At 49.0% G+C, this 23,118-nt stretch overlaps 1 protein-coding gene across 3 annotated transcripts in view; it reads right to left on the bottom strand.

Moving 5' to 3' along the window:
- Window positions 1–23,118, bottom strand: part of Blm (Bloom syndrome helicase) — a 125,921-nt gene extending 102,803 nt beyond the window's left edge. Inside the window, exon 1 of one of the 3 annotated variants that reach the window (XM_076187146.1) lies at window positions 22,990–23,118. The gene's annotated coding sequence lies outside the window, so the exon portion shown is untranslated. The other 2 variants (XM_076187147.1, XM_076187144.1) reach the window with 2 other exon arrangements.

The following is a 23,118-nucleotide window of genomic DNA, read 5'->3' as shown; positions in this document are numbered from 1 at the left end:
CAAGCACAATTCGCAAAGACGTCCTGGGCAGTCAGCCGGGAGCCAATCAGAAACTCGGAAAGCTCCCCGGGTTCCCACTAGCCTCCTTTAAAAGGTCGGTGCCTAGCCGAGACTCCAACCCCACTTCCCGTAAGATACACACCTCTCACGAACATAGCCACTACACACACACAAACATCTACACTTACTTTTTCTTCGACTAAAATTAGCTTCCTTTCGAACTTTCTTTTATACTACATCTTATCATTTCAGTTTACCTCCCACTAAAGATTTTTCCGTTTTTCCACCTTTCTCTCCCACTACGCCTCCTACCATTTTCTGAACTTTTGGTAATTGTAATCTGTTTTTAATCCCGGCGTCGGCGCCGCCGTCCAAGTTCCCAGTCCATTTCTCCCGAGCCACGACCACCAACAGCCCCTAATCGCTCGCTAAATCGCCCGGTGGCAATAGCTCTCTTTAATACACTACTATCTTTTCATTTTCTTACAGACATTCTTCCCCTCCCATAAAAACCGATCCCGCGCAAGCGGGTGGTCTTTCCTAGGAATTCAGAATTCAGAACCCCAAGAATCAACAGCGCTCCTAGAGGTCGGGCGTCTCTCCACTCCATCTCTTTCGACAAACGCCCAGGAATCTTCGCCGACCTTTGGGAGCGAGTAGATATATCTCCTTTGCTGCTGCCGGTCTGGCACAGGCAGACCTCTTCGTTGGCAGGCGGGTTTACACTAAGACAAATACACACATTTCCCAAGTCACGTAATTCTCTGTTTTCAGAGTAGTGCTTGGAAGAAAAGAGGCACACGCACACTTGCGCGCTGGCTTAGCAGAGGCCCAACCCAACTCTTAATCAGAGCCAGGCCCAACCCAACTCTTAATCAGAGCCCTTATCTAATCGCGGGCTGGTCGACGGAGAGGAATGGGGACGCCTCTCTGTCCAACCGGCCCGCAACCTAACGCTGGCCTCTTCGCTGACGCTGGCGAGCGAGTTTACACTTCTGACATTTACACACAATTCCCAATCACGCAATTCTCTGTTTTCAGAGTTGTGATTGGAAGGAGAGAGATAATACAACATCCGCCCGCCTGCCCCCCCTCGCACCGCCACTGACTCAACTCTACGGAATCTCAAACCCAACCCGGGGAAAAGCAGGCTACTCAGGCCCTACCTGTGGCTTATCAGGAACGCGCTCTACACGCGGGAAGTGAACTCTACTCACTTCCTGTAAGATACATACACACACCTCTCACGAACATAGCCACGACACACGCACAAACATCTACACTTACTTTTTCTTCGACTAAAATGCGCTTCCTTTCTAACTTTCTCTTATACTACATCTCATTTCAGTTTACCTCCCACTAAAGAGTTTTCCGTTTTTCCACCTTTCTATACTACTACGCCTCCTACCATTTTCTAAACTTTTGGTGATTCTAATCCCGGCGTCGGCGCCGCCGTCCAAGCTCCCAGTCCATTTCTCTCGAGCCACGACCACCAACAGCCCCTAATCGCTCGCTAATTCGCCCAGTGACAAAAGCCCTCTTTTATACACTATCTTTTCATTTTCTTACAGACATTCTTCCCCTCCCACAAAAACCGATCCCGCGCAAGCGGGTGGTCTTTCCTAGGAATTCAGAATTCAGACCCCAAGTCTCCTGCCCACCCCTCCAAAGCCACACCACGAAATAAATATCCCTAATCGCCCGGTGGCAGAAGCCCTCTTTTACACACTACTATCATCTTTTCATTTTCTTAGACATTCTTCCCCTCCCACAAAAACGGATCCCGCGCGAGCGGGTGGTCTTACCTAGCAAGTCACAAGTTTTCTACCGACTTCTCTCCTGGGTCAACTTCGAGCAGCAGTTCTCTCAAGCAAGACGCCTCAGGACCAGTTCTCCCCAGCAAGACTCTTCGGGACCAGTTCTCTCCAGCAAGTCGCCTCGTTCTCTCTTGTGACCCTTCGCTCTAGACCACGACGCTTGATGAGGACCTCACTCCGGTCTTTCCCTCTACGAGCCCTCGTCCGTGACCTACGAGCCTATAAACCATCTCCAATCCCTAACCCACCACCCTTGCATTTACCTCTCACACCACCCCATCCATGTATAAGTTGAACAGCCAGGGTGACATAATACATCCCTGACAAAGTCCCACCTTTACCTCAAACCACTCACTCTCTCCATTTCTAATCCTGACACACACTCTACTACACTCGTAAAAACCTTGACAGCTCCTAAAAGCTTTCCTCCCCTCCTGTACATCTGCAAAACTTCCCACAGTGCCTTCCATAAAAGCCCAAAATACATCCTTACGTTTTCCTATAGCTTTCTCACATGTCATTCCATAAATATCTGATCTACGCAACCTCTACCTGTCCTAAATCCACACTGTTCCTCGCCAATTACTCCCTCTGTTCCTCTCCTAATCCTCTCAATCAAGATCCTCCCATAAGCCTTCCCAACTACACTTAACAAACTAATCCCTCTGAAACTACTACATTCACACTTGTCCCCTTTTCCCTTGCAAAGTGGAACTATATAGGCACTCCTCCAGTCCTCTGGCACTCTACCCTCTCTTAAACAAACATTAAATAACCTCACCAGCTAGTCCACCATCACTGTACGTCCTTTTTTTTTTAGACATTCTGCATGGCATCCATCCAGACCAGGTGCCTTACTTGCTCTCATCATCTTAACTGCCTTTACCTCAGCCTTCCTTTTTTTCGCCTCCATTTTCTTCACTCATTACAGTCATAATCTTAGCACTTCCCACTCCAACTACATTTCCCTCCCTATCCTTCTTCACATTTAGTGATTCCCTAAAATACTCTGCCCATCTTCCTCTTACTGCCTTCTCTTCCATTATCATCTCCATCTGCACCTTTTACCTTCTCTTCTCTACTTGATTTGCCTCCTCTTCCTCTCTTAATTTCTTTTCAGAACATCTTTTTATTACTTTCAATGTTGAAGATAAATGTGGGTAAAATAAGGTGATGAATAAACAAGGGGTGAAAGTGGCAGCAGACTGGAAGTGAGACTGGAGGAAGTGGATAGTTTTAGGTGCTTTGGTGTGAATGTGGCAGGAAAGGGAGGAGTGGGGGTGGAGGAGAATGTAGATTGAGAGAAGCAAGTAAATGCCTTGGTGGGTTAAAAAGTGTAATGAGAAATAGACATTTGGGAATGGATGCTAAGAGGAGGTTGTATGAAGGAGTGATTGTGCCAACAGCACTGTATGGGGCAGAAACAAGGAACATAAGAGAGGAAGACAGGAGTTTGAATGTGTTTGAGATGAGGTGATCTGAAAAGTATAATAGAGGTTACTAGGCACTTCCTCTGACCCAGGGCAGTGGACAAGGTGCAGGGATGACCCATCATCCAGGAGGTGCTAAGATAAGAGGGAGGGTGGAGGGGAGTGGAGTGTATTTAGGGATAGAATGGGTGGGGATGATTTTATGCCATTTTCTTTTTGGCTACCTCCCTTGAAAGGGGGAAAAGGCCTTGGTATATGTATGTATGTACTAGGCTGGATAGAGTGAGAAATGAGGAGGTGAGGAGGAGAACAGGGGTGGTAAGGGAGTTGGGAGATAGGGTGGATGAAAGAGTATTGGAGTGGTTTGGAGACAGGGAAAGAATGAGTGAAGAAAGACTAGTACAAGAGGTGTGGAAGGAAGATGTGGAGGGAGTGAACATGAGGGGGCAACCTAGGATGAGATGGATGGATGGGGTAAAAGAGGCTTTAGAGAGGAGGGGAAGTCTGTTGAGGAAGGATGGGAGAGGACAGAAGACAGGGGTGAATGGAGAATGGTTGTATATGTATGATGTTGTGATGCATGAGGTGGAATGGGTGGGGGGATGGGGGTGAGGTAGTATGTGTGAGAAAAATTTGATGCAGCTCAAAGGGACTTCTCCCCATCTTCTCCTTTTCTGCATGGGGGGACAGAAAGGGGAGGGTTGCTGATTTAATGAAGCGGCCTTGCTGTGAGTGTGCTGTGTCTTGTGTCACTGCTTCTGACCCAGGGCAGTGGACAATATGCAGGGATGACCTGTCATCCAGGAGGTGCCAAGATGAGAGAGAGGGTGGAGGGGAGTGGAGTGTATTAGGAATGGAATGGGTGGGATTGGTTTTTATGCCTTTGTTTTTTGGCTACCTCCCTTGTAAGGGGAAAAAATTCTTTGGTATAGGTAAATATTTATATACACACACACACACACATATATATATATATATATATATATATATATATATATATGTATATATATATGTATGTATTTATTTATATATATGCAACAGTAATCACATAAAACACGTGAATAAAGATATTTTGCTTGAAACCACGCGGAAATCAAAGGAACATCACAAAATTTTTCCAAATTGCAAAAGTGTGCATTAAGTTACGGCCTTAGCTTTGCGGCCAATAACCAACATAGTGATTTTACAGAGTGTCACCAAAGGCTTTTGCAATTTGGAAAAATTTGGTGGTGTTCCTTTGCAAGATATTACATACATACATATATATACCAAGGCTTTTTCCCCCTTACAAGGGAGGTAGTCAAAAAGGGAAAGGCATAAAACCACTCCCACCCATTTCATCCCTAAATACACTCCACACCCTCCCTCTCATCTGAGCACCTCCTGGATGACGGGTCATCCCTGCACCTTGCCCACCGCAAAGGATTTATTTATGGATCATTAACAGCTCCAGCCATCCCTAACTGTCCTAGACGTTTTTTGTTGGCTTACAAAAATTTAAAACGGGATAAAGATCTACATGTTACTAGAGTTGACAAGAGTAACTGTTTTGTTACTATGAACAAAGTTGATTATGTAGACAAAATGGAACTTTTGTTAAAAAGATGAAGTAACATATTCAAAACTTGTCAAGAATCCTTTGGAATCGATTAACGCAGATTTTAATTGGAAAATCAAAAGTTACTTAAAAGGGCATGATCAACTTATTAAGCAATTAACTGTTTTTTCTCCTTCTATACTTTATATGTATGGCTTAGTTAAAACCCATAAGCCTAATAATCCAATGAAACCCATTATCAGTTCTACTGGTTGTGTTTCATACAAATTATCCAAATGGCTTGTCTCTGTCTTGAGTCCACTCATTGGGACTATTTCCACTTTCCATATTAGGAACAACGTAGATTTGATTAGTAAATTGAACGATCTTGATATGTCTGTTGATTTGAAGTTAGCTTTGACATTAATTCGGTATTTACCTGTGTTCCTGTTTTTCACCTTCTTTCCTTCCTAGAAGAAGAACTTAAACTTCATTCTTTGCCTCTACCAGTTGATGTCGTTATTAATCTCATTAAACTCTGTGTGGTTGATTCCAAATTCATTTTTGATGGAAAATTCTATGTACAAAGATTTGGCATGGCTATGGGGAATCCCTTGTCTCCACTGTTGAGTAATTTGTATATGAAATTTTTTGAAAGAGAGTTGTTGTCTTGTATTCTTCCACATAATGTTATTTGGTACAGGTATGTCGATGACATACTATGCATTTGGCCACTTGTTCATCATACATATACCAAGGCTTTTCCCCCCTTACAAGGGAGGTAGCCAAAAAGAAAAAGACATAAAATCATTCCCACCCATTCCATCCCTGAATACACTCCACACCCCTCCCTCTTATCTTAGTACCTCCCGGATGACGGGTCATCCCTGCACCTTGTCCACTGCCCTAGGTCACAAACAGTGTCGCAAGACACAGTACATCCACAGCAAGGCCGCTTCATTAAATCGGCGACCCCCCCTCTCCGTCCCCCCATGCATAAAAGGAGAAGACGGGGAGAAATCCCTTCGAGCTGCGTCAAATTTTGCTCACACATACTACCTCACCCCCATCCCCCTGCCCATTCCACCTCATGCATCACAAACTCATCCATATACAACCATTCTCCATTCACCCGTCTTCTGTCCTCTCCTGTCCTTCCTCAACAGACATTCCCCTCTTCCCCAAAGCCCCCTTCACCCCATCCATCCACCTCATTCTAGGACGTCCCCTCATGTTCACTCCCTCCACACCTCTTTTACTAGTCTTTCTTCACTCATTCTTTCCATGTGTCCAAACCATCCCAATACTCTTTCATCAACCCTATCCCCCAACTCCCTTTCCACCCCCGTTCTCCTCCTCACCTCCTCATTTCTCACTATCTAGCCTAGTAACCCCCATCATACTTCTCAGACACCTCATCTCAAAGACATTCAAACTCCTTCTCTGTTCCTCTCTTATGTTCCATGTTTCTGCTCCATACAGTGCTGTTGGCACAATCACTCCTTCATACAGTCTCCTCTTAGCATCCATTCCCAAATGTCTATTCTTCATGTTAGCATCTAGACCTCCTAGAAGACGTAATCTACCACCAAAATCTCCTAGACATTCATCTACCACCTCTGCTTATACTATCGGCACTGCACGTATGCTTTCGGTGCATACATCAGTAGCCTGGTAGTCGACCTGACGTCTTCACGCACCTGGTCACTCCGGGTCAGGTCGCTATTGTCCAAGGAGAACACCTCACCCGCAGCTGGACGCCTCACCAACCCTAAAGGATTGTCACCAAGCCAAGCAGTTACCATTTGATACAAATTATATTTAAATCCCTTTCCTACGGGATATGTCTATCCTGTCCAACCTCGAACAAACTGTATGTCATTGTATATATGTATATGCAAAGTATAAGGTAGTTAAAACCTATCCGGATCTCTAATATTTGCTGAAACTGCATCTTGTAAATAAATATTATCTCGTCGGCAACCTAGCTACGAGCCATGTATATAAACACCTCCTGTCACCAAATAAAGCATCCCCAGCATCGCTTCTGAAGAGATAAGACTGAATCTTGGAGAGCATCCTCGCACGCATGCTTATCTCCCTGTCTGCGCTCTGTATGCCGTCTATCACCCTAGACTCTAGCTCTGATAGACGTGCTACACCCTATCAAATCCGAAAGTACTGCTACCCGAGAGAATTCCCTCTTCCCGTGGACTCTCGCTCTGGCAGGATTATGCCCCATAATAACTCTCCCTGCACGATCAGCGTGGCCCGTGTGGTTTATTAAAATCGCTTTTACGGCGGGAGAGGGGGGAACCACCGACAAGAAGAATAGCCCGGTCCTCGCACACCCTCGTGCACCCGAGCCTCGTTTTCCGATTGACTGCTTGCTAGATAGACAGGATAAGACACCGTACCAACGCGCTATAACTCGCCCCGTAGATTACGATTTTTTTTTTTCGCGAGTTGTTGAGGATCGATAGGACACACATATATATATACGATTAGGATTTTTTTTTTTTTTTCTCGTTCTCAGTGCCGCCATGGCGGACACTGAGTCATGGACCTGCGTGTCCAAGAAGCGTCGCTGCGCTCCGAGTTCGCCGGCTCCATCGAGTAGCGAAGCTACCGTGGTGATGGCCCCAGCTAACACTAAGGGTGGCAAGCTCCCCACGTTCAAGGTCGTACCCTCGGCAGGATACGACACTGCGTTTGAAGTGGTGAGAGCACTGGAGAAGGGCCCTCTCCACGGTCAGCTCTTGTCCCTTCGACCCCTCGGCGATGGTAGCGTGCTTCTGCTACCTAGCAGCTATGACGTTGTCGAGGAGTTGGACAGGACCAAGACGCTCAATGGTAAGCCGTTGAACTTAGAGCGGCTAAACCCTGAAGACCGGAAGCATCGTCTCGTGGTACACGATTACCACACCTCTTTCGATATGGATGTCATTGAGGACCATCCACAGGTAATCGCGGCCACGAGAATGCGCCGGTGGGACAAGACGCCGACACGTCAGGTCCTTATAACTATTAGAGGAGAACCGTTTGATACTATTGACCTGGGTTGGTATGGCAGGCATGATGTACGAACGTACATCCCTGATCCTCTCCGCTGTTTTAAATGTCAGCGCTACGGTCATCACCAGGCGAGGTGCACTGCTAAGCAGCACAGGTGCGGAATTTGTAGCATGCCTCATGCCACGGAGACTTGTCTCGACAAGTTCAAAGCTGGCACTGAGACGGTTCCAAAGTGTCCGAACTGTGGGAAGAAGCACCACGCCTGGAATACCGGGTGCGCAGTGCGTCAAATGCAGGCCATTGCCTCAAAGGAGAGGACAGAGAAACAGCAGGACTTCATACCTGCCCCCCCAGGAACATTTGTATGGGGCAGCAGGAAACAGTCTCCTGCCACTGCACCACCACCACCTACACACAGTGCTCCTGATATGAACAATCAGGCGCACTTCCCAACATTGAAGACAGCTCCCACACAGACACAACCAGCTCCAAAAAGGCCGCTTCCACCTCCAAACCTGCACCCATCTCCAAATCCACACCTGCCTCTAATCCCAACCCTAAATCTAAAGCCAAACCCTCACCCCCCGTACCAACCCCACGAGCACAGGACCGACGGTCCTCTCCACCTGAATATCCGTCCGATGTCATCCCCCTCAAAGAGGATGACATCGAGCTGATAGTGACTGGCGTTGTTGCTGCTGTCGCCTCGACTTATGGCGATGATGACACCAGCAAGATGCTGAAGCTGGTGAACAGGTCCGTAAAGAATGTGCTCAAGCTCCTAAAAGAAAAGAGGAATCCAAGGCGAAAGGAGAGGACTCCCTCCCCCTCTACCTCCTCCTCCCCTGCCTCTTCCACCACTTCTTCCTCTTCCTCAACCTCCTCCTCCTCCTCCTCCTCCCCTTCCACCTCCCCCAAGCCTGACACACCCGCCTTCACCATTGGGAAAGACACGCCCACTACATCTAAGACCAGGAGAGTGTCTTCTGCTAGGCCCCAACGTCAAATTGCATTGAGGCTTGAAGACTCCTCTTCTGATGAGGAAGAAAAGGCACCCACTGTTTCAAAGTCGCAACCCATCTTGTCCTCTAACCGGGGAGAGCAAGATGAGACCGTCATGGAAACTGACAGGGAAGAACATCGCCCTGTTCAATAATCACTTGAGGTTGCTACAGTGGAACCTTAACGGGTTCCGCAGTAAAAGTTCGTATCTCCTTGCGCTTGCGCAAGAGCATGATTACGATATCATGCTTCTCCAAGAGACATTGGTGAGCGACGAGGTGCGATTTCCGGGATATCGCATCTTTTCCCTCCCTCGTTCACTCACTGCTAAAGGGTGCATGATCTTAGTCAAATCATCCATCCCCTGCAGTGAAATCACGGACCCTGTATCATGTGGAGATGGTGTAGAAGTTCTTGCGGTTCGACTCCATCGGGCCCATGAAACGTACACCATCTACAACATATACAGGGGCCTGAGAGCAGAACTGGACCTTGGAGAAGTGTGTACTCTTGCTGCGGACAGGCTCCTCATCATAGGAGGGGACTTCAACGCCCACCATGAAATTTTAATGTCGTCCCAAGGGCCCAATGTCGCTGGGCGCCACTTAAATTCAGTATTAGACGAATGCCCTGACATTGCGTTGTTGAATGATGGAAATCCGACGCACGTGCAAGGTGGACGACTTGATCTGACCTTGGCGACGGCCACTCTCCTCCCTAGGGTAACCTGGGAGGTGCATCCTATTGTCACTAGCGATCACTTTGGTGTCTCTGTGCACATACGGGATTCACCACCCATACCAGCTGTATTACCTGTTCCCAGGTGGAAGACAGCTTCGGCAAACTGGCCAGTGTTTGAGAAGTCTGTTGAAGAATGGGCAGCGTCCTACGTTCCACCACAGGACGTGGAAACGTTGGAAGCTGACCTTTCTGCAGCCATTCAGGTGGCTGCCAACAGAGCCATCCCAAAGACTCGCCAGTCCCCCAGAGAACATAAGAACAGCTGGTATTATACCCCTGAGGTGAGAGAGGCCAACCATCGGATGAACATGCTTAGGCGTGTTTTCCGACGGCGCCGAACTCAGACCAATTTGGCCAACTTGCGCGCTGCAGTACATGACGCTCACGTCATAGCTGCAGATGCCAGAAGAGCTACATTTCTTGAATGGTGTGAGGGCTTTACTGCTCACACCTCCCTAGCAGAGCTGTGGACTAAGCTCCGTAGGGCTACTGGCAGGACTCAACCACGACGCACTCATCATGCCCCTGATGCTGAGGCGAAGCGGCTGGTGCAGGAGTTTGTCTCTCGCTCCAGCAGCACCTCACTCCCGCAGTGTGTTCAAGACACATTGCAGGACCTCCAAGGAGTGAGGCGCCAAGGTGTTGAGGACATGGTGAGTCGTTCGGATGATACTGACGCTAGCTTTACGCTTCAGGAGCTACGGGTCACACACAAGACCAGCTCAGACACGGCACCTGGAGAGGACCTCATCACCTATTCCATGCTGGCCCACCTTGGACCAGCGGGTGACGAGGCACTTCTAAGGGTGATAAACGCGTCTTGGAGGACTGGCAAGCTACCAACAGCCTGGAAGACGGCAATCATAACGCCAATTCCAAAGCCAAAGGAACCTAGTGCTTACCGCCCCATCAGCCTGACAAGCTGCATGGGCAAGACAGCAGAGAGGATGGTGCTAAACAGGCTGCTGTGGAAACTGGGCCCATTGCATGAGCATATCCATGCTTACTGCAAAGGCACTGGCACAGGAAACAGTATAGCAACACTCCTCAATGCTGTCAGTGGAACACCGTCCATTGTGGTCTTTTTGGATTTGGAAAAGGCGTTTGAGCTGGCCAGTCCACTTGTGATATTAGACACCCTTGCTCGCAAGGGCGTAAAAGGCAAGCTGCTTTCTTGGATTGCTGACTATCTCAGTCACCGGTCTGCGAAAGTACGCTTTCAAGGTCACATATCAGAGGCCAGAATGTTGGAGAATGGCACTCCACAGGGGGGGGGGTCCTCAGCCCCACTCTGTTCAATGTGCTCGTCTCCAACATTCTGGAACTACCTCTACCACAGGGGTGCAAGGTCATCTGCTATGCAGATGACATTGCGCTCTTAATTACTGGGAAACGGCAGTGCTTCAACAGGGCCCAACGCTGTTTAAGCACTGTGGCGACGGAATGTAGCAGGTTGGGGTTAAAGATCTCCCCTACAAAGTCGAAAGCTATGGCACTGAGACTCAGGATAGAGGGGAAGCACCTCACCATCCAGGACCTTAGGCTGGACTGGGTTCACCAGTATCAGTACCTGGGGGTCTGGATTGATGAGAGGCTCACCTTTCAGAGGGAACTTACCTATCTCAAGGAGAGACTGAAGGCAAGAACCACAGTTATGAGAGCAATGACGGGGAAGGCACTCGGTGCCACGCATCGGGTCCTTCGCACATTCTATGTGCACGCAGTCCGCAGTCTGGTGGACTACGCTGCCCCAGCTCTCATAAATGTGGCGACTGCCAAGCTTGAAGACCTGGAGCCTTGCCAAAATGCCGCAGCAAGGATTATCCTAGGAGTTCAACCTTGGACTAAGATCGTTAACCTCCGAATGGAGGCTTCGTTGCCTTCATTAACATCAAGGGTCAGAAGGCTGGAGGTCGACTTTCTTGCCAAGTTGGTCCAGAGCCCCAGGATAACTGAGCTGAGTCAGAGCCTTGTGACAGCTCTGGGACGGTTGGGTACTTTTATCCACTCCGATACCTGGCTGGCACAGGCGGCAGGGAACCTGGACTCCTTCAAGCTCACCAGCACTCTCCTTGAGAAAAGTAGGGACTCTCCACATCCAGAGTTCGAGCCCCCACCACCATGGCTGTCGATACCTGCAACTTTCGTTGTCACAGAGCTTCCCAATAAGAAGAAGTTATGTGACCAGGAGAGAGTACGAGCGCAGGCCCTACAAGGCGTCCGCGCACTGTCGAGACCTGGAACGGCGGTCTATTACACGGATGGCTCCGTAGACCCCAACAGGCCTCGCAGAGCGGGATCTGCTTTTGTGACGGATGGTTTGACCTACGGCAGGAGAGTATCTGATCATGCGTCCACTCTCCAAGCTGAGGCCATAGCGGTCCAAGGAGCGTTAGAGCATGCTCTAATATCTCGAGCTGGTCCTGTGGTGATCCACACGGATTCACAGTCCTTGCTAGGCAGTTTAGAATCGATACAGCCCAGCGACAATGTACGCCTTCTGACCTCCATCCTAGCACTCCTGCTGAAGCTGCATCAGCAAGGCAGGAGTGTTACGCTCAACTGGGTGCCAAGCCACGTAGGTGTCCCAGGTAATGAGTTAGCCGACGCCGCAGCAGAAGCGGCGCGCAAAAGACCTGAAGTCGATGTTGTCGTCCCTCTTAGCAGAAATCAGTTGCGTCTACGCACCAGGGCTCTTAACCAGGTACAACGGTTCCTCGAGCACAGACTGGAGGCAGAGGTGTCAGAGAGGGCGAGGTGGTACAGGGCAGTCACAGACTACGAGCCCCTTGTACTTCCTCGCTCCACACCTAGAAAAGTGGAAACTCTGCTCTTCCGTCTGCGGCTGGAGGACCGTTGTTTCTGGCAAATCAAGACTAATTCCACACCTGAAGAGAGAAGATGCCGCCATTGCAGCCACCCCGAAGCCACCCTGAACCACTACCTCAAGCATTGCCCCGCAACTGCTTTTCTGAGGAGAGGGCCTCCGACAACATCTGAGGGTCTTGTGCGCCGCCTATGCAGCCACTTAAGTCAGTTTGAACTGCGTCGGCTGGTGGAGTGTCAGCCCCCCCTTTAAATATTATATATACATGTCTCTTTTGGAAGGGTGAATTCATAGCGATGTGCATACGTATATTGCATACGTATGCACATCTAATGTATGTATGAGTGTGTGTGACCAAGGCCACACACGCTCATACATTGAATCACCCCCCCCCTTTAATTTCAATATATATATGCTTATTGTCAGGAAGGGTGTATTCATGGTGATGTGCATACGCATATTGCATGCGTATGCACATCCAATGTATGTATGAGTGTGTGTGGCCAAGGTCACACACACTCATACATCGGATCACCCCCCCTCCCCTTTTCTTATATTACATTCACGAAGATGTCACCACTTACCATCCAATTCAGCTATAGTGAGAAGGGTGCATTCACGGAGATGTGCATGCGCATTCTGATGCGTGTGCACATCTTGTGAATGTATGAGTGTGTGTGGCTGGGCCCACACACACTCGTATGCACAATCACCCACCAAACGGGCTCACACCCAAAGCCCGTGGGAGCCTTAACTCCCAAATTAAACACACACACACACACACACCAAATAAAGGGACCACTCCCAGCATCGCATCTGAAGAGATAAGATAAATTCTTGGAGAGCATCCTCGCATGTATGCTTATCTCCCCGTCTGCGCTCTGTATGCCGTATATCACCCTAGACTCTAGCTCTGATAGACGTGCTACAACCTACTAAACCCGAAAGTACTGCTACCCGAGAGAATTCCCTCTTCCCGTGGAATCTCGCTCTGGCAGGATTATGCCCCACAATAACTCTCCCTGCACGATCACCGTGGCCCGTGTGGTTTTTTAAAATCACTTTTACGGCGGGAGAGGGGGGAACCCCCGACCAGAAGAATAGCCCGGTCCTCGCACACCCTCGTGCACCCGAGCCTCGTTTTCCGATTGACTGCTTGCTAGGTAGACAGGATAAGACATAGTACCAACGCGCTATATAACGCCCGCGATCCCTCGCCCCGTAGATTACGATTTTTTTCACAAAGTTGTTGAGGATATTTTCTCGTATTTTTTCTCGTCATCAGTGCCGCCATGGCGGCCACTGATTCAGTATCTGGCGTGCCGAAACGGCGACGATGCGCTCTGAGTTCAGCGTCTCCATCGGAGGACGAGGCTGCTGTCGTGGTGGCCCCTCCTATTAGTAAGGGTGGCAAGCTCCCCACCTTCAAGGTCGCACCCTCGCCAGGGTACGATACGGCCTTCGAGGTGGTAAGAGCTTTGGAGAAAGGCCCCCTCCATGGCAAGCTTCTATCCCTCCGGCCCCTTGGCGATGGTAACGTGCTCCTGTTACCGAGCACGTATGAAATCGTCGAGGAGCTGGACCGGATTAAGTCCATCGATGGTAAGCCGGTGAACTTAGAGCGGCTCAACCCAGAGGACCGGAAGCACAGACTTGTGGTTCACGATTATCCCACCACCTTCATGACTGAGGCCATCGAGGACCACAGCCAGGTAATCGCGGCCACAAGGATGCGCAGATGGGACAAGACGCCGACACGCCAGGTACTGATTACCATCAAAGGCGACCCTTTTGATAAGATCGACCTGGGTTGGTACGGCAGGTATGATGTACGAACGTACATCCCTGATCCTCTCCGTTGTTTCAGATGTCAGCGCTATGGTCATCACCAGGCGAGGTGCTCTGCGAAGCAACCCAAGTGCGGTATTTGCAGCATGCCTCACGCCACCGAGACTTGCCTCGACAAGTTCAAGGCTGGCGCTGAGACTGTTGCTAAGTGCCCGAATTATAGCAAGAAGCACCACGCCTGGAATACCGGGTGCGCAGTGCGTAAAGTCCAGGCCATTGCCACTAAGGAGAGGACAGAGAAGCGACAGGACTTCATACCTGCCCCCCCAGGAACATTTGTATGGGGCAGCAGGAAGCACTCTCCCACCACAGTACCACAACCACCTACACATAGCGCTCCTGATTTAAACAATCAGGAGCAATTTCCATCACTGAACCCAGACCCCACACAGACACAACCAGCTCCCAAGAAAACTAGCGCACCCAAACCCACGTCAACCTCTAAAACCGCACCCACTTCCAAACCCGCTTCCAAATCCGCACCCACTTCCAAACCCGCTTCCAAATCCGCACCCACTTCCAAATCCACACCCACTTCCAAAACCACACCCGCCTCCAAACCCAACTCTAAACCTAAAGCCCAACCCACGCCCCCTGTACCAACCCCACGAGCACAGGACCGACGGTCCCCTCCACCTGAGTATCCGTCCGATATCATCCCCCTTAGGGAGGATGATATCGACCTGATTGTGACTGGTGTCGTTGGTGCAGTTGCTACCACCCTTGGAGAAACTGATCCAGACAGGACACTAGTCATCGTGGACAGGGCCGTCAAGAACGTGCTCAAACTCCTTAAAGAGAAGAGGAACCCTAGACGAAAGGAGAGGACTCCCTCCCCCTCCCCCTCCACCTCCTCCTCTCCTGCCTCCTCCCCCGCCTCTTCCACTACCTCTTCCTCAACCTCCTCCTCCCCTTCCAATTCCCCCGAGCCAGCCAAACCCACTTTCACCATTGGGAAATCGACACCCACAACTTCCAAGACGAGGAGAGTCTTCTGCTAAGCCCCAACACCAATTTGCATTGAGGCTTGAAGACTCCTCTTCTGATGAGGAGGAAAATGCGTCCACTGTTTCAAAGTCGCAACCCATCTTGTCGTCTGACCGGGGACAACAAGATGAGACCTTCATGGAAACTGACAGGGAAGAACATCGCCCTGTTCAATAATCACTTGAGGTTGCTACAGTGGAACCTTAACGGGTTCCGCAGTAAAAGTTCGTATCTCCTTGCGCTTGCGCAAGAGCATGATTACGATATCGTGCTTCTCCAAGAGACATTGGTGAGCGACGAGGTGCGATTTCCGGGATATCGCATCTTTTCCCTCCCTCGTTCACTCACTGCTAGGGGGTGCATGATCTTAGTCAAATCATCCATCCCCTGCAGTGAAATCACGGACCCTGTATCATGTGGGGATGGTGTAGAAGTTCTTGCGGTTCGACTTCATCGGGCCCACGAAACGTACACCATCTACAACATATACAGGGGCCTGAGAGCGGAACTGGACCTTGGAGAAGTGTGTACTCTTGCTGCGGACAGGCTCCTCATCATAGGAGGGGACTTCAACGCCCACCATGATATTTTGATGTCGTCCCATGGGCCCAATGTCGCTGGGCACCACTTAAGTTCAGTATTAGATGAATGCCCTGACATTGCGTTGTTGAATGATGGAAATCCGACGCACGTGCAAGGTGGACGACTTGATCTGACCTTGGCGACGGCCACTCTCCTCCCTAGGGTAACCTGGGAGGTGCATCCTATTGTCACTAGCGATCACTTCGGTGTCTCTGTGCACATACGGGATTCACCACCCATACCAGCTGTATTACCTGTTCCCAGGTGGAAGACAGCTTTGGCAAACTGGCCAGTGTTTGAGAAGTCTGTTGAAGAATGGGCAGCATCCTACGTCCCACCACAGGACGTGGAAACGTTGGAAGCTGACCTTTCTGCAGCCATTCAGGTGGCTGCCAACAGAGCCATCCCAAAGACTCGCCAGTCCCCCAGAGAACATAAGAACAGCTGGTATTATACCCCCGAGGTAAGAGAGGCCAACCCAAGATCTAAGAATATAAGGTCTAACCACTTCCGACCGAATTTCGAGGGAGTTGGCGCAGCGGGCCCGTGAACGTCACCTGGCTGTTCAAAGTGGGGTTAGCGGGTCCTATAGCTGTCAGTTGAAGCTGGTCCGTCGTTCGAAAATGACGTCGCCTTCGCTCGCACCGCTCCACTCAATTAGTTATATTCTGACAAATATTATATAAAATATATATATAAATATATATAAAATATTATAGTTCCTGTCTATATATATGAATATATAATATATATGATATATATAATATATATATATATAATATATAAAATATTATAGTTCCTGTCTTGGCGTTTCACAGTTTTCTTCAGTGTATCACAAAGAGAAAATGGACGCATCCAAATGACGTCAGAAGCTGCGCAGAACTGCTCCAGCGGTTAGACCTGTTTACTTAGACCTTGGGCCAACCATCGGGTGAACATGCTTAGGCGTGTTTTCCGACGGCGCCGAACTCAGACCAATTTGGCCAACTTGCGCGCTGCAGTACATGACGCTCACGTCATAGCTGCAGATGCCAGAAGAGCTACATTTCTTGAATGGTGTGAGGGCTTTACTGCTCACACCTCCCTAGCAGAGCTGTGGACTAAGCTCCGTAGGGCTACTGGCAGGACTCAACCACGACGCACTCATCATGCCCCTGATGCTGAGGCGAAGCGGCTGGTGCAGGAGTTTGTCTCTCGCTCCAGCAGCACCTCACTCCCGCAGTGTGTTCAAGACACATTGCAGGACCTCCAAGGAGTGAGGCGTCATGGTGTTGAGGACATGGTGAGTCGTTCGGATGATACTGACGCTAGCTTTACGCTTCAGGAGCTACGGGTCACACACAAGACCAGCTCAGACACGGCACCTGGAGAGGACCTCATCACCTATTCCATGCTGGCCCACCTTGGACCAGCGGGTGACGAGGCACTTCTAAGGGTGATAAACGCGTCTTGGAGGACTGGCAAGCTACCAACAGCCTGGAAGACGGCAATCATAACGCCAATTCCAAAGCCAAAGGAACCTAGTGCTTACCGCCCAATCAGCCTGACAAGCTGCATGGGAAAGACAGCGGAGAGGATGGTGCTAAACAGGCTGCTGTGGAAACTGGGCCCATTGCATGAGCATATCCATGCTTACTGCAAGGGCACTGGCACAGCAAACAGTATAGCAACACTCCTTAGGCTGGACTGGGTTCACCAGTATCAGTACCTGGGGGTCTGGATTGATGAGAGGCTCACCTTTCAGAGGGAACTTACCTATCTCAAGGAGAGACTGAAGGCAAGAACCACAGTTATGAGAGCAATGACGGGGAAGGCACTCGGTGCCACGCATCGGGTCCTTCGCACATTCTATGTGCACGCAGTCCGCAGTCTGGTGGACTACGCTGCCCCAGCTCTCATAAATGTGGCGACTGCCAAGCTTGAAGACCTGGAGCCTTGCCAAAATGCCGCAGCAAGGATTATCCTGGGAGCTCAACCTTGGACTAAGATCGTTAACCTCCGAATGGAGGCTTCGTTGCCTTCATTAACATCAAGGGTCAGAAGGCTGGAGGTCGACTTTCTTGCCAAGTTGGTCCAGAGCCCCAGGATAACTGAGCTGAGTCAGAGCCTTGTGACAGCTCTGGGACGGTTGGGTACTTTTATCCACTCCGATACCTGGCTGGCACAGGCGGCAGGGAACCTGGACTCCTTCAAGCTCACCAGCACTCTCCTTGAGAAAAGTAGGGACTCTCCACATCCAGAGTTCAAGCCCCCACCACCATGGCTGTCGATACCTGCAACTTTCGTTGTCACAGAGCTTCCCAGTAAGAAGAAGTTATGTGACCAGGAAAGAGTACGAGCGCAGGCCCTACAAGGCGTCCGCGCACTGTCGAGACCTGGAACGGCGGTCTATTACACGGATGGCTCCGTAGACCCCAACAGGCCTCGCAGTGCGGGGGCTGCTTTTGTGACGGATGGTCTGACCTACGGCAGGAGAGTATCTGATCATGCGTCCACTCTCCAAGCTGAGGCCATAGCGGTCCAAGGAGCGTTAGAGCATGCTCTAATATCTCGAGCTGGTCCTGTGGTAATCCACACGGATTCACAGTCTTTGCTAGGCAGCTTAGAATCGATACAGCCCAGCGACAATGTACGCCTACTGACCTCCATCCTAGCACTCCTGCTGAAGCTGCATCAGCAAGGCAGGAGTGTTACGCTCAACTGGGTGCCAAGCCACGTAGGTGTCCCAGGTAATGAGTTAGCCGACGCCGCAGCAGAAGCGGCGCGCAAAAGACCTGAAGTCGATGTTGTCGTCCCTCTCAGCAGAAATCAGTTGCGCCTACGCACCAGGGCTCTTAACCAGGTACAACGGTTCCTCGAGCACAGACTGGAGGCAGAGGTGTCAGAGAGGGCGAGGTGGTACAGGGCAGTCACAGACTACGAGCCCCTTGTACTTCCTCGCTCCACACCTAGAAAAGTGGAAACTCTGCTCTTCCGTCTGCGGCTGGAGGACCGTTGTTTCTGGCAAATCAAGACCAACCCCACACCAGAAGAAAGAAGATGCCATCATTGCCGCCACCCTGAAGCCACCCTTGACCACTACCTCAAGCATTGCCCCGCAACTGCTTTTCTGAGGAGAGGGCCTCCGACAACATCTGAGGGTCTTGTGCGCCGCCTATGCAGCCACTTAAGTCAGTTTGAACTGCGTCGGCTGGTGGAGTGTCAGCCCCACCTTCAATTATTATATACACATGTCTCTGTTCGGAAGGGTGAATTCATAGCGATGTGCATACGTATATTGTATACGTATGCACATCTAATGTATGTATGAGTGTGTGTGACCAAGGCCACACACGCTCATACATTGAATCACCCCCCCTTTAATTTCAATATATATGCTTATTGTCCGGAAGGGTATATTCATGGTGATGTGCATACGTATATTGCATACGTATGCACATCTAATGTATGTATGAGTATGTGTGGCCAAGGTCACACACACTCATACATTGGATCACCCCCCCCCTTTTTCTTACATTATATACACCAAGATGTCACCACCTACCATCATATTCAGTTATATTGAGAAGGGTGCATTCACGGAGATGTGCATGCGCATTCTTATACGTGTGCACATCTTGTGAATGTATGAGTGTGTGTGGCTGGGCCCACACACACTCGTATGTACAATCACCCACCAAACGGGCTCACACCTAAAGCCCGTGGGAGCCTCTCTCCCAAATTATACACACACACACACACACCAAATAAAGAAGAGAAAGACCACAGGGAAACCGAGCTCCGCTGCTCCGCTGCATTTTATTCTAAAACCTCCGAACACCGCTCAACTACGACCACGTACTACCACAACTCTTATGTTGAGATTCCATCCAACATATCTGGTGGCTGCGCGGGATCCAACATATCTGGTGGCTGCGCGGGATCCAACATATCTGGTGGCTGCGCGGGATACAACATATCTGGAAGCAGCAAGTCGGATCAACAAGCATAATCAGCAAGCACAAGATCCCGGAGCAGGAACGTTGTGCAACCTACCCAACGCCAGCGACCCACCTATCCAGCGAAGCGGACAACAGCTCAAGCCATCTCTCTCGCTGTGTGAGCCAGCCCAACGCACAGGACAAGTTATCCCAGCGACCCACCTATCCAGCGAAGCGGACAACAGTTCAAGCCATCTCTCTCGCTGTGTGAACCAGCCCAACGCACAGGACAAGTCATCCCAGCAACCGGCAACGAGACAAAGCCCATCTCCCTCGCCGTGACCCAGCTCAACAACATCCTTCAAAGGAAGTATCGCTCTCACGTCCGGAAGTCGGGCCGACCTTTCAAAAACTGAACAAATTCCACACACGAACTAACCCATTTGCCACCCTTCTCATTCTTTCAATATTTCCAGATCTGCACCATCGCACCACACTCCATCGAATTATTCAACTTCCACCTCTTGTGAACCCTTCACCATCGCTTCACCTAGTCAGCACTGTAAGTAGATGCCTGTATTTATTGGGGCTAGGTGTAACTCTCAATTGTTGTGTGAGTGCGTTTGAGTGGAGGTTATCCAGTGAGTTTTTATTTTTTATTTTTTGCAAAGCCTTAGATTTTTTCGGTGATTTTTTTTTTCTTTTTGTACGAAAGTGTGCATGAACCACTCACAGTCCAACGTTTCACACCATTACAACACTCGTTCCAAAATGGCAGCACAAAACGAAAATAACACACAGTCCTCGCAGAAACAAAACACAGACCCAACCGTCGCTCAACCACACATGCAACGTTCTGCAACAAACCTACTAACTCTCCTTCAGCATGACAACACTCTTCCTAAGTTCAACGGGACAAACATCGCCATCCACACTCTCTTAGATGACGTCCGTTCGGAAATACAGCGCACACAGGTGCACGACTACATGACAAAAATCGCGGTCCTTAAAAGTCGCATCGATTTCAACGATACCCTTGGAAGCGACATCATCCAATCCGACGCGTTCCAACAGCCACAGACTTTCCAACATTTCATTGACGAGTTCAAAAAATCTTTCGCCCCTTATGAACAGTTAGGCTCTCTCTCTCCCTTCTACACACTAGGAACAAACTTTAACACACACCCTTATCTTACCAAAGAAATAGCAGTCAGGGAGGCGAGTCAGTTCAAGGAAGAACTAAAAGACGCACTCACTTCTTCACCTTGGGTTACAAATAACACAATCAGCCTAGATCACGTACTCTCATTATTTGGCTACATAAAACTGATCTCGCGACTTCACCCAGAAACACTAAAGAAAATAGAAAACATTCCTTTTGATCCAGACACAACACTCGTTGACTTCTCTAGAAAATTTTCGGACACATCAGCGACAAAAACACAAATTCAACAACAACAAATCCCCCTTACACACACACACACTCACACACACACACACTCCCACAGTAGCAAAAATCTCACAAGAACATTACACTAGAGATAAACCCATGTCACACGACCATCACACTAGAGCAGTGGTTCTTAACCCCTGGGTCGCGACGCCAAGCCATTTTATTGGGTCGCTAAGGGTTTGCAGAAAATAATTATTTTCCCACTACAAATATATTATAATTATATACTGTAATAATTAAAATACATGATGCCTAGTTTTAGGATTCTAAGCAGACCATGATTAAATAAAGAATAAATAAAACCCGCTTTTAAAAGCATAATCATATTACTTATAAAGACAATTCGTATATCTATGTAGGCTTGGGTCGCGATGCTTGATTTGTGGAAAATTTTGGGTCGCTGCCAAAAAAGGTTAAGAACCACTGCACTAGAGGTAGACAAATATCACGCACAAGATCACGACAGCGTTCACAATCTAGGAGACCATTCTTTTGCAAAATCTGCAATATAGTAGGACATAGCACAAACAGGTGTTATTACAGACAACCAACTAGCTACTGCTCATATCACGGACCAGCTTTTCACGACACAACACAATGTCGCGTCTTGAAATCACAAACCTACACGTCATACGCGTCTCCCCAACACCCGACTAGCGACAACACAAACAAACAAAACACGGTATGACTCAAGGTCTAAATATACAGGTCAGACCGTTTGAATTCTACTGCGCAGCTTCTGACGTCATTTGGATGCGTCCATTTTCTCTTTGTGAAACACTGAAGAAAACTGTGAAACGCCAAGGAAGACAGGAACTATAATATTTTATATATATTTTATATAATATTTGTCAGAATATAACTAATTGCGTGGAGCGGTGCGAGCGAAGGCAACAACCTATTCGAACGACGGACCAGCTTCAACTGACAGCTATAGGACCCCTGAACCCCACTTTGAACAGCCAGGTGACGTTCACGGGCCCGCTGCGCCAACTCCCTCGAAATTCGGTCGGAAGTGGTTAGACCTTATATTCTTAGATCTTGGTATGACTATCGTCTCACGGTGAACAAAACACACGACCTCACGAGACAGAATCAAACCCCCCCACTACCGATTCTCACGATGGCTGACTCTCGATCATCCCCGTCTGCTATGACATTTCAGGCCACGGTCAACAACCTTCCACAACTACTCTTTCTGGACACAGGATCCCCAATTAATCTAATGTCAATGGTTTCCTTCGACCAATTTCGGTTTACACACCGTAGAGTAACAGTTATAGAACCAACGGATATCACATTACAAAATGTAGACGGAGTTCCCTTTCCCATCATAGGAAAAACCGAACTAGACATCTCCCTGCATGTCAACTGTCCTCCCATTACAACGACAGTATACATAGCGGACGTAGTGTTTCCCGCAGATATTCTTATAGGTTTGACATGGATGCAAAGAAATCGCATCATCATCTATCCTGCTCAAAACGGCATTGGTTTCAATAATCACTTCATAACGGCTCTAAAGACAGCTAACACGCATGCACACACAGAAAACACGCGCGTCAAACATTTGCATATGATCGAGCAACAGCATGCAACATCAACAACAGCAACAACTGAACAAAACAGTGACGAAACAGAAAAGGTGGCACTTGTAACAGACACGCACACTGGTGTAACAGACACGCCCACCCCGTCCGCTCACCCCCGTAGCTCACACCACAAACGTAATAGACGTACACTGTCAGCGCGCATATCAAAGTCAACTCGCGACCACAAGAAACACGATATTTTCACTAACATCCAGGAAATATCACCACAATACACTACCGTCTCACAGATATCTCTCACGAATTCTCACGCGGTTGTAATAACTGACAAAACACTCTATCCACGCGAGTACACAAAACTATAAGTGCGTATCTTCAAAGCTCCCGACTCAGATGTTCTTTGCATCAC

The sequence above is a fragment of the Oratosquilla oratoria genome, chromosome 6 (genome assembly GCF_046742065.1).
Source record: "Oratosquilla oratoria isolate Oo_2021 chromosome 6, ASM4674206v1, whole genome shotgun sequence".
In the NCBI taxonomy this organism is placed as follows: Eukaryota; Metazoa; Arthropoda; class Malacostraca; order Stomatopoda; family Squillidae; genus Oratosquilla; species Oratosquilla oratoria.
The sequence above is the reverse complement of the archived record's forward strand: the minus strand, read 5'-3'. Positions and strand labels throughout refer to the sequence as shown.